Raw genomic sequence first — 24653 nt, 5'->3', positions numbered from 1 at the left:
TATGAGTTAACATGTGCCTTTTTAAATTTCTTTTATACGAACATTTAAACTGGCATTTTGAGCATGAGAATGGTTTCTCACCAGATTGTGTTAACATGTGCCTTTTTAAATTTCTTTTATACGAACATTTAAATTGGCACTCTGAGCAAGAGAATATTTTCCTTCCGGTGTGTACAAACATGTGTGATTGCAAATCTCTCTTTTGAAAACATTTATATTGGCACTCTGAGCATGCTAATGGTTTCTCACCGGAATGAGTTAACAGGTGATTTCGTAAATTACTTTTAAGATAACATTTAAATTGGCATTTCGAGCACGAAAATGGTTCCTCACCGGTATGACTAAACATGTGTGATTGCAATGTTTTCTCTTGGGAACATTTATACTGGTACCCTGAGCATGAAATTGGTTTCTCTACGGCGTGAGTAAACATGTGTGTTTCTAGAGAGCTTTTTTCTGAACATTTTAATTGGCACTCTGAGCATGAAAATGATTTCATACCGGTATGTACAAACATGTGTGATTGCAAATCTCTCTTTTTGGAACATTGATATTGGCACTCTGAGCAAGAGAAAGGTTTCTCACCGGTATGAGTTAACATGTGACTTTTTAAATTACTTTTATGCGAACATTTAAATTGGCACTCTGAACATGTGAATGGTTTCTCACCGGTATGTTTAAGCATGTGTGATTGCAAAGTTATCTTTTGTGAACATTTATACTGGCACTCGGTGCATGAGAATTGTTTCTCATCGGTATGAGATAACATGTGACTTTTTAAATTACTTTTATACGTACATTTATATTGGCACTCTGAGCATGAGAATGGTTTCTCACCGGTATGTTTGAACATGTGTGATTGCAACGTTCTCTTTTGGGAACATTTATACTGGCACTCTGAGCATGAAAATGGTTTCTCAGCGGTATGAGATAACGTGTGTAATTTTAGAGAGCTTTTTTTGAAACATTTATATTGGCACTCTGGGCATGAGAAAGGTTTCTCTATGCCGTGAGTAAACATGTGTGTTTCTAGAGAGCTTTTTTCTGAACATTTATATTGGCACTCTGAGCATGAGAATGGTTTCTCACCAGTATGAGTTAACATGTGCCTTTTTAAATTTCTTTTATACGAACATTTAAATTGGCACTCTGAGCATGAGAATGGTTTCTCACTGGTATGAGTTAACATGTGACATTTTAAATTACTTTTATACGAACATTTAAATTGGCATTTTGAGCATGAGAATGGTTTCTCACCAGATTGTGTTAACATGTGCCTTTTTAAATTTCTTTTATACGAACATTTAAATTGGCACTCTGAGCAAGAGAATATTTTCCTTCCGGTGTGTACAAACATGTGTGATTGCAAATCTCTCTTTTGAAAACATTTATATTGGCACTCTGAGCATGCTAATGGTTTCTCACCGGAATGAGTTAACAGGTGATTTCGTAAATTACTTTTAAGATAACATTTAAATTGGCATTTCGAGCACGAAAATGGTTCCTCACCGGTATGACTAAACATGTGTGATTGCAATGTTTTCTCTTGGGAACATTTATACTGGTACCCTGAGCATGAAATTGGTTTCTCTACGGCGTGAGTAAACATGTGTGTTTCTAGAGAGCTTTTTTCTGAACATTTATATTGGCACTCTGAGCATGAGAATGGTTTCTCGCCAGAATGAGTTAACATGTGCCTTTTGAAATTACTTTTATACGAACATTTATATTGGCACTCTAAGCATGAAAATGGTTTCTCACCAGTATGAGTTAACATGTGCCTTTTGAAAGTACTTTTATAAGAACATTTATATTGGCACTCTGAGCATGAGAATGGTTTGTCACCGGTTTGAGTTAATATGTTGGGTGATTTCAAATGACTCTTCTTTGGACATTTGACTTGACAATTTAAAGTTTTGAAATGTTTTTGGCTTGCTTGTGAACCTGAAACAAAAACAAGAATATGAACCGAGTTGTGGTCCCGTGGCTAGTGTTGCGGACTCACAGATCAGAGGTCCGAGGTTAGAGCCCCATTCTACCCTAACTTGATTTTCCATTTTCTAATAGCGAGTTATTTACTTATTTTTAATGGTGCTGAAAATCGATATATTTGGGTTAATTATAAGAACTCTACTATTTCTTTTAATTAAAATAAATAAATATTCAAATCGAAAAACTTTTTAAAAAATTAATTGAGTAAGGAAAAATGAAAAGGCATGAAAAATTTAAGTATTTCTAAAGTCATCAGAGGTTCATCATATATATATATATATATATGTATACGCCTGGGTATTATTTTTTAATTGTTTTTATTTTTTAATTATTATTTGTTATGCATTTTTGTTTCTATTTTATGTACACTTATAAAACACAAGTTCAACCTGAATCGTTCTACTTTTTATTTCTTTAAATATTGTTTCCGTGCTAAATAAAGGTTGATTTAAAAAAATAAAAATTAAATACCATTTATATTAAATATTTAAAGTATATATTTCTTCAAACTGATTGAAATTTTTCGAGGCTTTGCATTTCATCAAGATACTCATATTATCATTATCAACAAGTGTATTTGTTTAGTCAGATCGTACACTGATAAAAGAGCGAATTAGAATTTAGTGGACTGTATAGAAACTGTTACTCTCTTTTAAGCTCTTATTGCTTCTTATTTGGAGCACTTTGCTGTAGCAAAGATACCGGTATCGTGTAGATGATGCATGTTTAAGATACTTATAGTTTATTTGATGTCCCGACTATTCTCCAACAAATATCTCTTAATGTTTCTTCAAGTAGACTCAGAAAAAATGACATTCTGTTCATCGGCCATCACAAGGTTTCCATGACCTCTACCCAGAATGATAAGATTTGTAAATGAAAATCAAGTTCTAAATTATTTTGATTGTAAATTGAGTTTTTTTACAAACAGGCTGAAGAAATATTCCCAGTAAATTGACTGTATATTTGTAGAATTAACCTGGATTCCATAATGCCTGTCTAATGAATTAACTTGTCTTTGCTTTACTTTGTTGTATTCTTTATATTATTTGTTACTGTATTATTATTGTTTTTCATAATATAATTTGTTTAAATCAGACATTGTCAGTAAATTTGTTAAATAAATCAATAAATAAACTTACTTGAGGCGATTTCACTATGACGAGAAGAATCCAAACATTTCTGTTTAATGTCGGGATGATCAATATCCATCTCTGTGTAGGTAATGATATTACTGGTCATTCTAGGCTGGTCAGTACTGGTCTCCGGTTCAGCCTTTACGGTAGCAACAGCTGGCTCCTCGCTTTTGTAAGGCCATGACGCTTTTTCCCCAGCATGAAGAATATCTCCTTTTATATCGCTAGTCCCCGGTTCAGCCTTCATGGAAGCAACACCGGACTCCTCAGTTTTGTAAGACCATGATGCTTTTTCCCCGGCATGAAGAATATCTCCTTCTAGATTATCAGTCCCCGGTTCGGCCTTTATATTCACGGAAGCGATTTCCATAATTTCTGAAATTTATTCTGCAGATCAATATTCTGAAAATAATTCAAATCATGCATTCACAAAAATAAAATCACATATTACAAATAAAGATATAATGTTGCGTATCCTTAAGAAAAATAAAATTTCACATATAATGTAATAAGATGCTGGAATGAGACATTTCAGAGGTTTCTAAAAATGCGCCAGTGGGTGATTCGTTAATTTTCTTGTGATTAAGTTTGGGGTTCAAGGTTCAGGTCTTCAAGATTTCTGCTTGTTGGAATAACGTTTTTTTTAATGCATTTTTTAGTAAGTCAAATGTTCGAGTTGAATTATAAAATATTTGACTTAAACTTTTATCCGCTGTCGCCATTTGCTATGGATTATTTGGAGTACCTCAGGGATTAATATTAGGACCATTGTTTTATATAATATACATTAACGACATAATACACAGTGACATAATGGGAAAAAAACAATCTATGCGGATGACTTAGGAATTTTATATGAAAACAAAAATAACATTGAAACGACTAAAACCATCAACAATGACGTGCACAAACTATTAGAATGGACAAACAAAAACTTCTTAACACTAAATGCCAAGAAATGCAATATAATACATTTCGAAACACAAAAGAAGAACCATAACATGAACATAAAAATAAACAACGAAACTCTTAAAGAACTAGAACATGTGACTTACCTAGGACTCACAATGGACAGACAATTAAAATGGACAAAACACATAGACGGACTCACTAATGTAATGGCATCACTTCATAGCCTCTTCTGCCAAATTAAATATTTTATACCGAGAAAGGAAAAAAATATGATGTACGAAGCCTATGTCAAAAGTAAATTGAGTTACATGATCGCCTTCTGGGGAACTGGTAACAAGACAGACATAAAGCGGCCTCCGTAGTGTAGTGGTCAAGACGCTTGACTCACGCACGGAAGGTTCTGGGTTCGATTCCCGATGAGAACACAAAAATTAAAATGGGATTTTTCTCAAGCCTGGGTGTTCTGTGATGTAATTCACCACTGTAATTGGGCCTCCTGGCCTGTTGTGGTGCAAAATAAAAATAAAATAAAATAAAAATAAAAAATAACAAGAATACAAAGACAACAAAATAAAATTCTTAAACTAACATACAACCTACCCTACCTGACCTCTACGACTGAACTGTACAAAAAAACACACCAGTTTGACATAAACTACTTGACTAAAATTGTGCACAAAATAACACTGGGAAACATACAAGACGACGACAAAATATTATTCAAAAATGCTGACATACGCAAATATAACACCAGACAACAACAACACTGTCATATTGAAAAAGCAAAGACAAACACAGGACAGTCAAAAATACTACATAATGGACTTAAACACTACAACGACCTACCTCACTACTTGAAAACTTTTACTGGAGACAAATTTAAAATAAATTTGAAAAAGCACATGATGACTGAACTAACTAGACTAGACGAGACATAAAATGACTAGACAATATTAAATTTCTAATGTAACCCTAACGGGTTTTTTAAAATTGTAAATAAATAAAAAAATAAAAAAATCAGCTGTTTTCTATCGGCTTGATTGCTTTTTACCTAAATAACAAGAATATGTAACTGATGGCTGTCTGTGGTTAAGGCGGCTTTCATCTGCCATACATAGTAACTAGTAATTCACACGCGGCAAAGGGAAGGCCCGAGGAGCGGAAGAGTTCGAGAATCCACCTCTAGCTAAAACGCCTGGACGCCCCCATGCACGGGAGTTCCGGCTTCGATTCCCGGTGAGATCGCAATAACTAAATATGTATTTTCTCAAGTCTGGCGGTAATCAACCGCTGAAATTGGAACTCCTGGCCTATTGTGGTGCTAGCTACAAACCAAATACATATTTGTTACTTACTTTCTGGCGGTTTGTTTGAGAAATCTTCGTTTACTCGTCCAATAATAATATTACCTAGGAGATGGGGACGCGTACTGCTAGCTTTTGACAGAAGGGCCACAGATAAATATAGCGTGATAGACAATCGGCAAACAAACTTTGAAATTATGGCTGCAGGTTAATTATTAGTAGGTACTTGACTAGATTATTAGTTTTATTTCGCCCTTTATAGTTTCCGTTAAAATTTGTTTGCTTGTTTAGCAAGTAAAATGGAACATTCCCGACTGTCTCAGAATTCAACAGTCACATTCAGTCACACATTGTAGTTAAAACTTGAAGTAAAATTTGTCATTGTTTCATTATTTTTTATTTTAAATATTAATTCATCTTGATTGAGCATTTTTGTTATTTTCTATAAATCTGTAGTTCTACTGTAATTATTAAAATTACATTGTTCTCTTAACTAATTCTTGCATTTGTTTACTACACTGTGACCATATTATTAATCCATGTACAAAATATGGAAGTATGAAAGCTTTGTATATCATTAATTTTGTTATTTTATAGTTTTGTCGTTTCTTAATTTATTTTGTTCTTCTCATTTCCAGTTTCAAACCCCGTTTTTTTTATCCATGCTAATTTGTCATCCATTTTCAAATCTCAGTACTTTATATTTTCTGTTTGTTTACTTTTCTCACCTTCAATTAATAATAATAATTATGGATAACTTATATAGCGCTATTTTCGTAGTATAATACCTCAAGGGCGCGTTACAAAGTGATTATATAAAGATACAAATGTAATTTTAACTTTTTAATTTAAGAAAAATAATGTACTTTGTCACCACATGCTGACAATTTATTCGAATAATTTAGAGAACAAGTGGGTTTTAAGTTTCTTCCGAAACATCACTTCACTCTCACAGTTTCGGACCTCTGCTGGGAGAGCATTCCGTGCCGTAGGGCCTGCGACCGCAAATGCGCGTTCGCTGGATTTAGTGCGCTGTTTGCGTAGAGGTATAATAACTTTTCCTTTCGACGTAGATGTAGCTGATCTAAGCATAAGACGTATGTCAGCTAATTCATCTGGAATTCAGAGTTCACTTAGATATTCCGGAGCATAGTTGCGCAGTGACTTATACATAAGCCAACAGGGTTTGTATTCTACCCTCTGTGGAAAACGTAGCCAGAGTAATTTCCAAAGTAGTGGAGTGATATGACTAAACTTAGAGTTTCTAAAAATAATTCTCGCTGCGGCATTCAATACAGACTGTAGGCGAGTCATTTTGTTCATTGGTAGACCTGCGTAGATACCATTACAATAATCGACTCTCGACACCACAAATGCATTTATTAATTGACGGGCGGCATCAACTGGCAATTTTTTGCGTATGCATAAAATGTCTCAGCTAGTAAAAGCATGAACTTATCGTTCTGCTATTTTGAGCGTCAAGAGAAAGGTTAAATTTAGTTAAGTTTTATAAAGCGTTTGTTTTTTGTTTTATATTCATATATTTAGTCTTATTTGTATTCATTGTTAATGACTTATTACCTTGCCAGTATATCAATTTATTCAGATTCTCATTAATGTTGTTTTGCAGTTGGGTTTTATAATTAGCAGAGTATCATCTGCATATACGAAATACCTCCCCGATACATTTGAATATCTAAGGTTATTGAATATAAATACAATAGGGGGTCTAATATTGACCCCTGAGGGACCCCTATAGTTATGGGTAACTTATCACTCATATAATTAAGATTCTTATTAAAATTTATTTCAAAAGAGAAGGAAAACTTTTTTGAGAGAGGAATTTGAATGTCTAGGCATTTACAGTGCTTATGACCTGTCATTGGCTGGTTTAAAGGGCCAAATAGGAAAAATACACAAATGAGTAAAATATGTGTACACGAAAACATGAATAAATAATTGCACGGTCATAAACACTTCATAAACATAAACACTGACGCTATTTACAAGTAGGCGCTGGGGTCGTTTGGTCCCCATGTTCGGATCATGTGTAATTTTTGGATGCTCAGTAAGGGATAGGTTAATAGTTTCTGAAGCATTTCTCATTTTTTGCATGTAATAAAATTTGTTCCTTTATTTTATGATTTTCATTATATCTGGAGTTAACAAATCCACCGTCAAACGACATTTTCTCACTTTCGTAGCCATGGAATTAGATTCTGAAATAATTTCTACAAATTTTTTTGATTGATGTCTGATTTTAATTTTCTAGTTGTTCATTAACTTTATTCCTGAAATGCTAATTATTTCTCACAACAAAGGTATATTTGTCATTTCGAAAAATGTGTGCATCTACCTCATATTAAAAATTGACATTTAGGTAATTAAGACTAGGATTATTGGTATGTGCACTTAAATAAAACATTTCTATAAATAAAGAAGATAAATTAATTTTTCTTAAGTTATCAATTAGATTTTGACAACCCTAAGGCCTATACGTTGCTTGTATGAAAACAAATAAAGTTCGGCGGGTAAATTTGCCCACTTGTTTTTGGACGAATATTTTATAAGTTAGCCATTGAAAATATGTTTAAACGACAATTTCGCCCTTGAATTATAATTCAATAAAGTAGTTCTTAGACAAGAACGCTGTATGAGCTTCAGTTTAACAAATAATGGTTGCGTGCAAACATGGACAAAAATTAAAGTAAATTTGCCGTCATCAACATTTTAAATTGCTTGGAATCGCATTTAAATATGACTGAATTTACAATTGTAACCCAATTCAGTTATTAACCTAGGTCATTCTTAGAAATTAAAAAGTAAAGCATGGCTTACATTTTTTTGGAGAAAATCGACATAATCGTAAAAAAGCGGGCAAATTTGTACGGTTTCGCGGAACTTTAAAATGGGATGTTCATTACCGCAGTAGGCACACGTCACAGTTTTCTATAGTTGTAACGCTTTGTATGTCCAATCCGCACTGAATTAATGGCGACTCATCTATAGTCCTCAAAATATAGCTTGATTAGAATGACATTTGTCAGAAAAAGTGACGACATAACTTTGTAGTAACGTCAAAGAAGTTATTTATATTGACACACGAAAAATCATTCGTATCTGGCATGTTTTTTTTTTTATACAATGCTTGACACATAAATCAACATTAATATATAATATCAGCTTTGAAACTAAAATAAACCTAATTATTAACGACGTTCTTACAAGGTTACATCATTTTGCAAAAACGTTAGTGATGGGACGAATTGATCAATGTAAATTGATCGAATAAAAAAATAATTCATTTGATCTTGTTCATGAAAAAAGTATAAATGTCTTATTTTTTGGAGAATAATTGTCTTAAACACACTATAATAGGCTTGTTTTGCGTTTTTATATCAATTTTTGGAAACAGAGTTTCATGTTTGCATGAAAAAACTGATAAAATCGATTTGATAAGTGATCAGTAATTTCGCATCACTAGTGACATTAGTTTGACAGCTGTCACTTTAATCAAGCTATATTTGAAGGACTAACGAGGTGGATTCTCGAATGTTTCCGCTCACCGCGCCTTTCGTTCGGCGCGTGTGCATTACTAGTAACGGTCGGAATAAACGAATAAAAATAATCATAATATTCGCTTATTAGAAAGATCCAAACATTTCGAAATGCTTACAATTCTAGTTTTCTCGGACCTGACAAAAAATAATCGAGATATCTCGAGTGAATTCATTGAAAATGGTTTTCTGAGACAATCGAGATATGAATTCGGACTTTACATTTCGAGAGAATTCATTCGAAATGGTTTCTCGAGAGGTTACTACCTACAGTCTGTATTGAATGCCGCAGCGAGACTTATTTTTAGAAACTCTAAGTTCAGTCATATCACTCCACTACTTCGGAAATTACTCTGGCTACGTTTTCCACAGAGGGTAGAATACAAACCCTGTTGGCTTATGTATAAGTCACTGCGCAACTATGCTCCGGAATATCTAAGTGAACTCTGAATTCCAGATGAATTAGCTGACATACGTCTTATGCTTAGATCAGCTACATCTACGTCGAAAGGAAAAGTTATTATACCTCTACGCAAACAGCGCACTAAATCCAGCGAACGCGCATTTGCGGTCGCAGGCCCTACGGCACGGAATGCTCTCCCAGCAGAGGTCCGAAACTGTGAGAGTGAAGTGATGTTTCGGAAGAAACTTAAAACCCACTTGTTCTCTAAATTATTCGAATAAATTGTCAGCATGTGGTGACAAAGTACATTATTTTTCTTAAATTAAAAAGTTAAAATTACATTTGTATCTTCATATAATCACTTTGTAACGCGCCCTTGAGGTATTATACTACGAACATAGCGCTATATAAGTTATCCATAATTATTATTATTAATTGAAGGTGAGAAAAGTAAACAAACAGAAAATATAAAGTACTGAGGTTTGAAAATGGATGACAAATTAGCATGGATAAAAAAAACGGGGTTTGAAACTGGAAATGAGAAGAACAAAATAAATTAAGAAACGACAAAACTATAAAAGAACAAAATTAATGATATACAAAGCTTTCATACTTCCATATTTTGTACATGGATTAATAATATGGTCACAGTGTAGTAAACAAATGCAAGAATTAGTTAAGAGAACAATGTAATTTTAATAATTACAGTAGAACTACAGATTTATATAAAATAACAAAAATGCTCAATCAAGATGAATTAATATTTAAGATAAAAAATAATGAAACAATGACAAATTTTACTTCAAGTTTTAACTACAATATACACCCAAGAAATACAAGAACGTCAAATAATATTACTTACAAACAACTTACGACTAACAAAATAGAAACAGTTTTGTGTATTCAGAAATAACGTTCCACGATTAATTTCCTAATTACTTCAAATATGGAAAAAAAAAAACAGTTTAGCCCGTACACTTATGTGAAATATTTACATTGTTTTAAAAAAATATTAAACAAGAATGTGACTGTTGAATTCTGAGACAGTCGGGAATGTTCCATTTTACTTGCTAAACAAGCAAACAAATTTTAACGGAAACTATAAAGGGCGAAATAAAACTAATAATCTAGTCAAGTACCTACTAATAATTAACCTGCAGCCATAATTTCAATGTTTGTTTGTCGATTGTCTATCACGCTATATTTATCTGTGGCCCTTCTGTCAAAAGCGAGCAGTACGCGTCCCCATCCCCTGGGTAATATTATTATTGGACGAGTAAACGAAGATTTCTCAAACAAACCGCCAGAAAGTAAGTAACAAATATGAATTTGGTTTGTAGCTAGCACCACAATAGGCCAGGAGTTCCAATTTCAGCGGTTGATTACCGCCAGACTTGAGAAAATACATATTTAGTTATTGCGATCTCACCGGGAATCGAAGCCGGAACTCCCGTGCATGGGAGCGTCCAGGCGTTTTAGCTAGAGGTGGATTCTCGAATTCTTCCGCTCCTCGCGCCTTCCCTTTGCCGCGTGTGCATTACTAGTTACTATGTATGGCAGATGAAAGCCGCCTTAACCACAGACAGCCATCAGTTACATATTCTTGTTATTTAGGAAAAAAGCAATCAAGCCGATAGAAAACAGCTGATTTTTTTATTTATTTACAATTTTAAAAAACCCGTTAGGGTTACATTAGAAATTTAATATTGTCTAGTCATTTTATGTCTCGTCTAGTCTAGTTAGTTCAGTCATCATGTGCTTTTTCAGATTGATTTTAAATTTGTCTCCAGTAAAAGTTTTCAAGTAGTAAGGTAGGTCGTTGTAGTGTTTAAGTCCATTATGTAGTATTTTTGACTGTCCTGTGTTTGTCTTTGCTTTTTCAATATGATAGTGTTGTTGTTGTCTGGTGTTATATTTGTGTATGTCAGCATTTTTGACTAATATTTTGTCGTCGTCTTGTATGTTTTCCAGTGTTATTTTGTGCACTATTTTTAAGGTCTCAATTTTAGTCAAGTAGTTTATGTCAAACTGGTGTGTTTTTTTGTACAGTTCAGTCGTAGAGGTCAGGTAGGGTAGGTTGTATGTTAGTTTAAGAATTTTATTTTGTTGTCTTTGTATTCTTGTTATTTTTTATTTTTTTTATTTTTTATTTTGCACCACAACAGGCCAGGAGGCCCAATTACAGTGGTGAATTACATCACAGAACACCCAGGCTTGAGAAAAATCCCATTTTAATTTTTGTGTTATCACCGGGAATCGAACCCGGAACCTTCCGTGCGTGAGTCAAGCGTCTTGACCACTACACTACGGAGGCCGCCTTATGTCTGTCTTGTTACTAGTTCCCCAGAAGGCGATCATGTAACTCAATTTACTTTTGACATAGGCTTCGTACATCATAATTTTTTCCTTTCTCGGTATAAAATATTTAATTTGGCAGAAGAGGCTATGTAGTGATGCCATTACTTGAGTGAGTCCGTCTATGTGTTTTGTCCATTTTAATTGTCTGTCCATTGTGAGTCCTAGGTAAGTCACATGTTCTAGTTCTTTAAGAGTTTCGTTGTTTATTTTTATGTTCATGTTATGGTTCTTCTTTTGTTTTTCGAAATGTATTATATTGCATTTCTTGGCATTTAGTGTTAAGAAGTTTTTGTTTGTCCATTCTAATAGTTTGTGCACGTCATTGTTGATGGTTTTAGTCGTTTCAATGTCATTTTTGTTTTCATATAAAATTCCTAAGTCGTCCGCATAGATTGTTTTTTTCCCATTATGTCACTGTGTATTATGTCGTTAATGTATATTATATAAAACAATGGTCCTAATATTGATCCCTGAGGTACTCCGAATTGCATTGTTGTTATTTCACTTTTGTGTTCTTCAATTTTCGTAAACTGTTTTCTTCCTTGTAGATAGTTTTTAAATATTTTGAGAGCTTGTCCCTTAACTCCTGTATGTTGTAGTTTATCTAGAAGGGTATCTACGTGGAATGTGTCAAATGCCTTCTTGAAGTCAAGTATGAGTGCAGTCACTGTATTTCCTTTATCAATTTTGGTTTGTATAAAGTTGCAAACTGATTTTGACAACCTAATAAAAAGGGTGTATTCAAAACATAAGATATGTATGTTCGGTGTAGTTATTACGTTTAGATTCCATTTTTCAAAATCAAAATCAAAATTTCCATGTCCAAAACTTGACCTTGAACAAAGAAGTATTATCTGCATACGTAAAAAAAAATCGTCCTCTATTTCGAGGCAAATAGCATTTACTCCTGAATTCGTTAATAACAAAGATTCTTTTATTTTTTTACTGTAACTCCATAAATAGAGGTAATGGACAATAAGAAAACATAGAGTTATAAGAAAAATAATCCAAAAAGACTCTAAATACTTGATTTTGCAGAAAAAATAGAGTAATCCTTATAAATACCTACTTACTTATTTCTACCAAAAACGTAAAATAAACAATATTTTGAGTTTGTCCAAATTTTTGTAGACAAGGACTGGATTCAACTCCCTGGGGAGCTGTTTATATTAACATATTACAACAGAGATGAAGAACATTTAAGAGAAGGTAATATGGAAGTCTAGGCATCTACAGGGCTTATGACCTGTCAATGGCTGGTTTAAGTGCCCACTTTACACACTGCGTAACATTCACCATTCTGCCTATATTTGAACATCCATATTCCTTCAATTCTTTCATCTGTTGATGTTTGTGAAGTTGAAGAGCTGAAACCTTTATTTATGCGGGTGAGATTAATCTAATTGAATTATTTCACCTACATACTAGGCAACGCCTGAAAATATTCTTTTTTCAATTTCTATACTTCTTCACGGACCAGGTAATTTATCACATATTACCTTCTCTTAAATGTTCTTCATATCTGTTGTAATATGTTAACGTAAAATAAACTTTATTTATTTCCCAAAAAAAACTCTACCGTTGGTCATTAAAAAAACTAAACTAATTTTGTGTGACAATAAATCCATGAAAATAAAAAAAACTATTGATGATGTATAGGCACCCTTTTAACATTTTATTAAATTGTATTATCCTTACAAGATATATTTTTATGATTGGTTTTTGACTAATTATAAAAATGATTTTTCTAACATGGATAAAATATCCTCTGTATTTACTATTGTTTTCCCATTCAACATTTTATGTTGTACCATAAAAATGTTTAGAGATAAACAAAAATAATATATCTCTATTTAGAGTTTAGAGCATTGAAAAAATTTATAAACTAAGAAGAACTCATCATAATATTATGAACGCATGAAATTTAACATATTGTACAAAACAAATTTAATTAAAGCCTTACATTAAAAAATACCAGATGTTTAAAGTATAAGAAATCACTCATATGTCTCTCCTGAAAAGTTGGGTTTTTGGAGATGCTGTAGTTGACCTCTCGCATACAATTACTCGTATTATACCGTCCGTAGTATTGCACCCAAAGGTGCATAACAGTGGCAAGCTAGAAATTATCAAGCGCCCAGCAGCCAGTGGGCCACATGGCGACGGTATCTACCTACTGTCTACAAAAGCTTCTCTTCGGACATCTATCTCCTTTTGTTAACCATGTTATAAGGTTGAAACAGTGCTTTGTTTATTTAGTTTTTTATTGCTTACTTCTTGGCAAGAACTTATTTTATTACTATGTTTACGTTTATTTTTTGTAAATTCATTGATATTATTAATTTTATCTTGCTAGAATTCCACTTGTCTATGTGATTTGTAGCTGCTCGATGATTGGTTATCTATGCAGCTTCTGTATTTATTATTGTACAGCGGCCTTGAGGGGATTTTTACAAAAGTGGCGCTTTAAAAATAATCCGACTATATAAGCCAGAATATCTATAGCGGTAGTATGGTACATCCCAAAGAATGTCTATTTTATATTTGATAAATAATCCATAGCAAATGGCGACAGCGGATAAAAGTTTAAGTCAAATATTTTATAATTCAACGCAAACATTTGACTTAATAAAAAATGCATAAAAAAAACGTTATTCCAACAAGCAGAAATCTTGAAGACCTGAACCTTGAACCGCAAACCTAATCACAAGAAAATTAACGAATCACCCACTGGCGCATTTTTAGAAACCTCTGAAATGTCTCATTCCAGCATCTTATTACATTAAATGTGTAATTTCATTATTCTAAGGGGTAACGCAACATTATATCTTTATTTGTAATATGTGATTTTATTTTTTAAATGTATGATTTGAATTATTTTCAGAATATTAATCTGCAGAATCAATTTCATAAATTATGGAAATCGCTTCCGTGAATATAAAGGCTGAACCGGGGACTGATAATCTAGAAGGAGATATTCTTCATGCTGGGAAAAAGGCGTCATGGCCTTACACAACCGAGGATTCGGGTGTTGCTACCGTGAAGGCCGAACCGGAAACTAGCGATGTAGAAGGAGAAACTTGGGAAAATACGTCATGGTCTTACAAAGGCGAGGAGCCAGCTGTCGCCACCGTAAAGGCTGAACCGGGGACCAGCACTGACCAGCCTAGAATAACCAGTGATATCATTATCTACACAGAGATGGATATTGATCATCCTGACATTAAACAGCAATGTTTGGATTCCTCTCGTCACAATGAAATCGCCTCAAGTAAGTTTATTTATTTAACAAATTTACTGACAATGTCTGATTTAAACAAATTTGTTTATTATATTACGAAAAACAATAATAATACAGTAACAAATAATATAAGGAATACAACAAAGTAAAGCAAAGACAAGTTAATTCATTAGACAGGCATTATGGAATCCAGGTTAATTCTACAAATATACAGTCAATTTACTGGGAATATTTCTTCAGCCTGTTTGTAAAAAAACTCAATTTACAATCAAAATAATTTAGAACTTGATGTTCATTTACAAATCTTATCAACCTGGGTAGAGGTCAATCTTATCATTCTGGGAACAGAATTTTATTTTTTCTGAGTCTACTTGAAGAAACATTAAGAGATATTTGTTGGAGAATAGTCGGGACATCAAATAAACTATAAGTATCTTAAACATGCAAATTAAGTCTGTATTAAATCGACGTTGTGAGAGACTGGTTATATTTAAAAAAAAATCCATGTCGGTATAGTTAGAGTGATCTCTTGTGATTCCTAGTTTGTACGCAATTTTTCTTATAAATTTATGCTGAACTGATTCGATGCGATTTATATCAGTAACATATATTACGGAGGCGTATTCAAGAATGGGACCAACCAATGAGCAGTAAAGTCCCTCTTCCGCATTATCTGCCCTAAGATTTCGTCTGTGAACTATTGGCATTTTTGGTAAGGTGTTCCGAATCGTAAAGTATAATTATACAAATAACGTTAAAATAAAAATAATGTCGGTTGATTTCGTTATTATTCCCATAGCGTTTATTTAGTGCTGAGCAGTTGTTGCACGTTCAAGATTCTCCTCTGTTAGAACACTCTGAACCGAACTCAAGTCATGTGTCTATTTCCGTAAAAAGGAAGAGGGTTAATCTACTTATACTGTAAAATACTGAATTTACATTTTCTATACTGGCAACTCACATAAGACTGTAAATATTCTGTTCCTACCCAAATCCTTCCTTTTTCTAATTTTTGTTCTTCTACCGTCCTGTGACCAAGTCACGTGTGAAAAGTTATCTTTCCGATTAATCTTTATCATATTCTGCGTCAGCATATTTCCTACAAAGTGAAGTTAAGTGTTATGTAACTAATATAGCCTAAATCATACAGTTCTCATCATCTACACGATACCGGTATCCGTGCTACAGCAAAGTGCTCCAAATAAGAAGCAATAAGAGCTTAAAAGAGAGTAACAGTTTCCTTACAGTCCACTAAATTCTAATTCGCTCTTTTATCAGTGTACGAGCTGACTAAACAAATACACTTGTTGATAATGATATTATGAGTATCTTGATGAAATGCAAAGCCTCGAAAAATTTCAATCAGTTTGAAGAAATATATACTTTAAATATTTAATATGAATGGTATTTAATATTTTTTTTTTAATTAACCTTTTTTTAGCACGGAAACAATATATAAAGAAATAAAAAGTAGAGCGATTCAGGTTGAACTTGTGTTTTATAAGTGTACATAAAATAGAAACAAAAATGCATAACAAATAATAATTAAAAAATAAAAACAATTCAAAATTAAAAAATACAACACTTAAAAATAATAGATTAATTTATATCCAGGCGTATACATATATATATATATATATATATATTTATATATATGTATGTACATAATATGCATATGTACTAATGATGGGAATAATCGAGATATTTAAATAATCGCAATACAAGCATTCGAGACATGCAAATAATCGAATTCAAAAATCGAATCAATCGATTTTTTTACCGTGAAAAAAAAAAAAAAAAAAACAACTACAATGGTAACCGTTGGGTGGGGGTATAAAAATACATATGTAATAACAAAGTACTTCAAAATAATTATGAGGAATTTCAGCCCTACGGGAAATTTGATATAAAACATGTTTTACTACGCACGGTAAAAATTAGAACAATAAATTGTAAATTTTTTGAAAATGTATGAAACAAAGTTCGCCAAAATCAACCAATAATATAGCGTTGTGATAGTTATATGTCGGCCTCGTGGTGTAATAGTCAGCGCGTTTGCCTACCATGCAAGAGGCCTTTGACATAGTTGATTTGAAATATTCATTTATAAGGGTGTTTTCACACTAAAATATTTCATAGTCCCTGGACTGGTATCTGAAGCGTAAGACTAATCATCTGACCTTTATGTTACACAAAATGATCAAAATACGCTGCGATTGGTTTACCAATACAGTGCCCTATGCACCATTGGGTGTGGGAAGGGAATGATGATGACGATGATGGTTATCCTATTTCCGGAAAACAAACTAACAGACGTGAACTTAATACGTCACACGCAGAGTAATTTCAAAATAAAATCAAAATTAAAATCATTGTGCTGATGATACGACAAACAAAAATGTTAAAAGTTGTGAATCTTTACCCACATGTCAGAATTCATATCTCGATTGTCTCGAAATGTCAAGTCCGAGATCACATTTCGATTGTCTCGAAATCTCAAGTCCGAAATCATATTTCGACTGTCTCGAAATGCCAAGATCGAAATCATATTGCGATTGTCTCGAAATCTCAAGTCCGAATTCATATCTCGATTGTCTCGGAAAACCATTTCGAATGAATTCACTCGAGATATCTCGATTATTTTTCCGATTAGTACGAGTGAACTCGATTATTTGTAAGCATTTCGAAATGTCTCGATCTTTTTAATAATCGAATATTTCGATTATTTTAATTCGAATCTTCCCACCATTAATATGTACCTTCTTGTCCAATACATAAGTTACATTTATGCTTACATACATTTTATTACAAAAATACGGTTAGTGTTAACTATGGAAAGAAGCTTTTTTTATTTTTTTGTAATTCATTTCTTACCGTAGATTATGTAGTAAATTATTGGAAAGCTTTCTTTTTTTATACGAGGTGTGTTAAGAAAATAACGGGAATTTTCGTTTTTTGAAGAAGAAAAAAAATTCGTATGCATTAATGTTGCCGCCTTCAAAATAGTTCCCATTAGATATGTGTGTGATGTGCCAGTGCTTCTTCCAATCCTCCGAACACTTCTTAAACTCGATCTTTGGGATAGCCTGTAGCTCTTTCAGCGATGCGCTTTTTATGTCATCTATGCTTGTAAAACGACGGCCTTTTAAGGTTCTCTTTATTTTCGGGAGTAGGAAAAGTCACACGTAGCCATGTTTGGCCAATATGGAGGCCGGGGCATCGTTACAGTATTGTTTTTGGCCAAAAATTCACGAACCAGGAATGAAGTGTGAGCAGGTGCATTATCGTAGTGCAAAAGCCATAAATTGTTTTGCACAAATCCTAGAGTTTTTTTCCGATTGCTTCACGCAAACGGCATTGAACTTGAAGGTTGTACTCTTTATTGACCGTTTGACCTCGTGGCAAGAATTCATTTGCACTTTGCCATTAAAATCGAAGAACACAGTGAGCATCACAGTGAGCTTCACGTTCGACCGCACTGTTCGAGCCCTTTTCGGTCTTGGCGATCCATAATGCCTGCACTGGGACGATTAAGCCTTAGTTTCGACGTCAAATCTTTACACCCATATTTTGTCACTTGTTATAACACGTTTCAGTAATTCTGCAACGTCGTTGACTTCATTTAGTGACACCTGAGCAACTTCTATTCGCCGCTGTTTTTTAGCCACCACGCGTTTCATACCCAGAACATTCGAAAGAATTTCATGACATGAGCCAATCAACATGCCAACAACATCAGCGACTTCTCTGATTGTGATTCGACGATCGTTCATCACCATTTCATTTACTTTTTCCACGTTTTGATCGGTTGCTGATGTGCTGGGGCGTCCGAGCCCTTCGTCATCTTAAACGTCCACAGCCACCTTGGAAACGCTCATACCACTCGTCAACACTCATAGCAGACTCACCATAGGCTTTTGTTAACATTTCACACAATTTATTTCATTTTTTATACAAAATTTCATACAAATTCTTTGATCCATTTTTTTATAAACGAAAATCGCCGAGCTCATAAAACACGTCTAACCTTAGCGGCAGCCACAAAGGAAACTAAAACAAAATAAATACACAATAAGTTTTTCTGGGTTATTATGCCGTGTGTCGTTCGTACTCTTTACCGACGTTTCGGATCGCGTTACAGCGTCCATCATCAGGGTTGATGTTAATGCTGTAACGCGATCCGAAACGTCGGTAAAGAGTACGAACGACACGCGGCATAATAACCCAGAAAAACTTATTGTGCATCTTAACGGCCGTGAAAATCTAAGAAGCTTAAAATAAATACAGCTGAAAATTCAAGCATACTTCAGGGGCACGAATACCAACATAATGCAATTTTTTACAATCAGACTCTCCAACCTGCAAAATATAGAAATAGAAAAATAAAAGAAGAATAGAAGAAGAATAGTAGAAAATAGGGTAGTTGAGTTGGTTTACGTAGTATTATTTCAATAACTCTTTTTTGTAAAACATTTAGTCGTCCAAGATAAGCGTTGAAAGCCCCTCCCCATCCAACTATTGCGTATTGAATAATTGACTTTACTCGAGCATAATAAACTGTATTTAATTGATCCGTCGATATGCTTCTATGCTTTGCACATGGAATATATTTGTTCTTACCATTCCATAATTTGATCGATTGTTATTCCCAGATGTTTTATATTAGTTTTACGGTCAGAATAACAAATTGAGAAGGACGGTTGGTAATATTTATATTAGTTCTAAGATGTTATGAATAACCTTATTGAATCTTGAATACTCGCATCTAGAAAGGCGAATTATTGTTTGCCTTAATACCGACATACCTTGCGAGGCAATTATGAAATAATCATATCACAAAATAAAAAATTGTCCAAAACATGAGTTTTTTAAAGAAAAAAAATACTACACATTATTTTTCACTTTTAATGGAAATCGTACCTTAAATGTAATTTTCTTCGCGAGATTTGCAATGAACCTCTGATGACTTTAGAAAGACTTAAATTTTTCATGCCTTTTCATTTTTCCTTACTCAATTAATTTTTTTAAAGGTTTTTCGATTTAAATATGTATTTTTTTTTAATTAAAAGAAATAGTAGAGTTCTTATAATTAACCCAAATATTTCGATTTTCAGCACCATTAAAAATAAGTAAATAACTCGCCATTAGAAAATGGAAATCAAGTTAGGGTAGAATGGGGCTCTAACCTCGGACCTCTGATCTGTGAGTCCGCAACACTAGCCACGGGACCACAACTCGGTTCATATTCTTGTTTTTGTTTCAGGTTCACAAGCAAGCCAAAAACATTTCAAAACTTTAAATTGTCAAGTCAAATGTCCAAAGAAGAGTCATTTGAAATCACCCAACATATTAACTCAAACCGGTGACAAACCATTCCCATGCTCAGAGTGCCAATATAAATGTTCTTTTAAAAGTACTTTCAAAAAGCACATGTTAACTCATACTGGTGAGAAACCATTCTCATGCTCAGAGTGCCAATTCATATCTTCGTATGAAAGAAATTTAAAAAGGCACATGTTAACTCATACTGGCGAGAAACCATTCTCATGCTCAGAGTGCCAATATAAATGTTTAGAAAAAAGCTCTCTAGAAACACACATATTTACTCACGCCGTAGAGAAACCATTCTCATGCCCAGAGTGTCAATATAAATGTTTCAAAAAAAGCTCTCTAAAATCACACACGTTATCTCATGCCGCTGAGAAACCATTCTCATGCTCAGAGTGCCAGTATAAGTGTTCCCAAAAGAGAACGTTGCAATCACACATGTTTAAACATACTGGTGAGAAACCATTCTCATGCTCAGAGTGCCAATATAAATGTTCTTATAAAAGTACTTTCAAAAGGCACATGTCAACTCATACTGGTGAGAAACCATTCTCATGCTCAGAGTGCCAATTTAAATGTTCGTATAAAAGAAATTTAAAAAGGCACATGTTAACTCATACTGGTGAGAAACCATTCTCATGCTCAGAGTGCCAATATAAATGCTATGAAAAAAGCTCTCTAAAAACACACATGTTTACTCACGCCGTAGAGAAACCATTCTCATGCCCAGAGTGCCAATATAAATGTTTCAAAAAAAGCTCTCTAAAATCTCACACCTTATCTCATGCCGCTGAGAAACCATTATCATGCACAGAGTGCCAGTATAAATGTTCACAAAAGAGAACGTTGCAATCACACATGTTTAAACATACCGGTGAGAAACCATTCCCATGCTCAGAGTGCCAATATAAATGTACGTATAAAAGTTATTTAAATAGTCACATGCTATCTCATACCGATAAGAAACAATTCTCATGCACAGAGTGCCAGTATAAATGTTCAAAAAAGATAACTTTGCAATCACACATGTTTAAACATACCGGTGAGAAACCATTCACATGCTCAGAGTGCCAATTGAAATTTTCGCATAAAAGTAATCTAAAAAGTCACATGTTAACTCATACCGGTGAGAAACCATTCTCTTGCTCAGAGTGCCAATATCAATGTTCCAGAAAGAGAGATTTGCAATCACACATGTTTGTACATACCGGTATGAAATTACTTTCATGCTCAGAGTGCCAATTTAAATTTTCGTATAAAAGAAATTTAAAAGTGCACATGTTAACTCATACTGGGGAAAATCCATTTGCATGCTCAGAGTGCCAATTTAAATGTTGGCAAAAAAGTAATTTAAAAAGGCACATGTTAACTCATACTGGTGAAAAACCATTCTCATGCTCAGAGTGCCAATATAAATGCTCCCAAAAGAGAGTTTTGCAATCACACATGTTTGTACATACCGGTATGAAAAAATTTTCATGCTCAGAGTGCCAATTAAAATTTTTCTATAAAGGAAATTTAAAAAGGCACATGTTAACTCATACTGATGAGAAACCATTCTCATGCTTAGAGTGCCAATCGAAATTTTCTAATAAAAGTCATTTAAATAGGCACATGTTAAGTCATACATTAGTCATCACTATCGTCTCGACAGAATAAGAAGAAAGAAAGGGGTGCTGCGTCGGTGTAAAAATGTAGAGCGAATGGACAACGAATGAACGGCTAAAAAGATCGACGATGCGAATGTTGAATGATACAGAAAACGAGGAAGACCGAGAAAGACATGGCACGATCAAGTCCATCAAATACTGGACATGTCAAGAGTAGGAATAATCGGCGTGCGTGCATGAGAAGATGTATAAATGTTGAGGAAGTGAGGTATGTATGTAAAGACAGTGTTACGTGATGGTTTGTTTGTTTAAAATTTGTCGTGGTTTGATAGGATAATGTGCTGCGCGGTGGTTGGTGTGTGGTTCAGTGGTTGTGTTGTAGGTGATTTTGCATGAACCCTTAAAAATCTTCCGGTCCTTCCAAAAACTTATACTGTTTTTTGCTTTGCAGTATTTTTCTTTACGTTTTTGTTAATGTTGTGATGAACTGTTAGTTTTGAGTGTGTATAGTTTAGTAATATTGGTAATTAATGTACTCTTCATTAATAATAAAATTAATGTTAATATTAGGACATTCAAATATTATAATGTTCGTACTATTTTAAGACCTATAGTCCTTTAAATGTAACATGATTAGAATGACAGTTGTCAGAAAAAGTGACGACATAACTTGACGATAAATGCAAGAAACTGAACAAAAATAACATAAAACTATTTAGCAAAGACAAACAAGGGCAAAACAATAATAGTATACAAAATATTAAAAAAAAAAAACCAAAGACCAAAAACTTTGAGCTAAACCATGCCAATCCAACTTCATCCCACACTGTTTAGTCGCGAAGAGATCTACGAAAAGCCGGAAGATCTATCCCAAAAAATCCAAGTCGTGTGATGAATTGACTAATCTACACATTCTGGACATTGGGGCATAAAAACCAAAGTTGCTTTTAAAAGATTTTATAAATAGCAGATTTTGACTTCTAATGACACGGTTGGGAACATGAAAAGAAATTGATTGCAACAGAGATGGGACATAATAAGATTTAAGCTTATATCAGGACATTCATATGTTATAATGTGTGTACTATTTTAAGACTAAATAAAATTTAAAAATACAAAAAAAAACATTTACTATGACATTTTTTATTTTGTTGAAAAATTAAAATCAGTTAGTTCTCTTCTATACAATCAAATTTTAAATCCAATTATAATCAATCGAGTGGAGGATTAAAAGCTGAGGAGGCAGTCACTAAAAACCACTCGTTATATTCAAATATGTAGTGAACGAAATATAAGAAGATGTCTTTTTTAATGCCTTTAAAAGCAAAACAAAACGCTTGGAACAATTGAACCAAAGAACATAAAGAAAGCGCGCGAGAAATGAGCATCGTTGCGGAAATAACTGCTGGTGTCTGGAAGAGAAAGTAAATATCGGTTATCAACGCATAAGTGTACTAGATGAGTCGCCATCAATTCAGTGCGGATTGGACATACAAAGCGTTACAGCTATAGAAAACTGACGGGTGCCTACTGCGGTAATGAACATCCCATTTTAAAGTTCCGCGAAACCGTACAAATTTGCCCGCTTTTTTACAATTATGTCGATTTTCTCCAAAAAAATGTAAGCCATGCTTTACTTTTTGATTTCTAAGAATGACCTAGGTTAATAACTGAATTGGGTTACAATTGTAAATTCAGTCATATTTAAATGCGATTCCAAGCAATTTAAAATTTTGATGACGGCAAATTTACTTTAATTTTTGTCCATGTTTGCACGCAACCATTATTTGTTAAACTGAAGCTCATACAGCGTTCTTGTCTAAGAACTACTTTATTGAATTATAATTCAAGGGCGACATTGTCGTTTAAACATATTTTCAATGGCTAACTTATAAAATATTCGTCCAAAAACAAGTGGGCAAATTTACCCGCCGAACTCTATTTGTTTTCATACAAGCAACTTATAGGCCTTAGGGTTGTCAAAATCTAATTGATAACTTAAGAAAAATTCATTTATCTTCTTTATTTATAGAAATGTTTTATTTAAGTACACATACCAATAATCCTAGTCTTAATTACCTAAATGTCAATTTTTAATATGAGGCACACATTTTTCGAAATGACAAATATACCTTTGTTGTGAGAAATAATTAGCATTTCAGGAATAAAGTTAATGAACAACTAGAAAATTAAAATCAAACAACGTCAATCAAAAAAAATTGTAGAAATTATTTCAGAATCTAATTCCATAGCTACGAAAGTGAGAAAATGTCGTTTGACGGTGGATAATAATTGGTAAACTCCAGATATAATGAAAATCATAAAATAAAGAAACAAATTGTATTACATGCAAAAAATGAGCAATGCTTCAGAAACTATAAACCTATCCCTTACTGAGCATCCAAAAATTACACATGATCCGAACATGGGGACCAAACGAACCCAGCGCCTACTTGTAAATAGCGTCAGTGTTTATGTTTATGAAGTGTTTATGACCGTGCAATTATTTATTCATGTTTTCGTGTACACATATTTTACTCATTTGTGTATTTTTCCTGTTTGGCCCTTTAAACCAGCCAATGACAGATCATAAGCACTGTAAATGCCTAGACATTCAAATTCCTCTCTCAAAAAAGTTTTCCCTCTCTTTTGAAATAAATTTAAATAAGAATCTTAATTATATGAGTGATAAGTTACCCATAACTATAGGGGTCCCTCAGGGGTCAATATTAGAACCCCTATTGTATTTATTGTATATAGATAACCTTAGATGTTCAAATGTATCGGGGAGGTATTTCGTATATGCAGATGA

At 33.5% G+C, this 24653-nt stretch overlaps 2 long non-coding RNA genes across 3 annotated transcripts; one reads left to right on the top strand and one right to left on the bottom strand.

Annotated features, from left to right (window-relative positions):
- Positions 1-536: 536 nt before the first annotated feature.
- Positions 537-5471, bottom strand: LOC148270901 (uncharacterized). 2 transcript variants are annotated; one of them, XR_015825257.1, is made up of 3 exons: positions 5396-5471; positions 3135-3503; positions 537-1944 (listed from the first exon to the last, which is right to left on the bottom strand). It is a non-coding gene; the product is annotated as an uncharacterized LOC148270901 (long non-coding RNA). The 2 variants fall into 2 exon arrangements; XR_015825256.1 differs by having other exon boundaries at positions 3135-3530; positions 5396-5467.
- Positions 5472-10525: 5054 nt separating this feature from the next.
- LOC148270900 (uncharacterized) lies at positions 10526-21901 on the top strand. Its single transcript, XR_015825255.1, has 3 exons — positions 10526-10614; positions 14547-14933; positions 20167-21901. It is a non-coding gene; the product is annotated as an uncharacterized LOC148270900 (long non-coding RNA).
- The last annotated feature ends 2752 nt before the right edge of the window (positions 21902-24653 follow it).

This window comes from Micrasema longulum, unplaced genomic scaffold (assembly GCF_059751315.1).
Source record: "Micrasema longulum isolate JH-2025_06_02 unplaced genomic scaffold, ASM5975131v1 h1tg003273l, whole genome shotgun sequence".
NCBI lineage: Eukaryota > Metazoa > Arthropoda > Insecta > Trichoptera > Brachycentridae > Micrasema > Micrasema longulum.
This window is presented reverse-complemented; position numbering and strand designations above follow the sequence as displayed.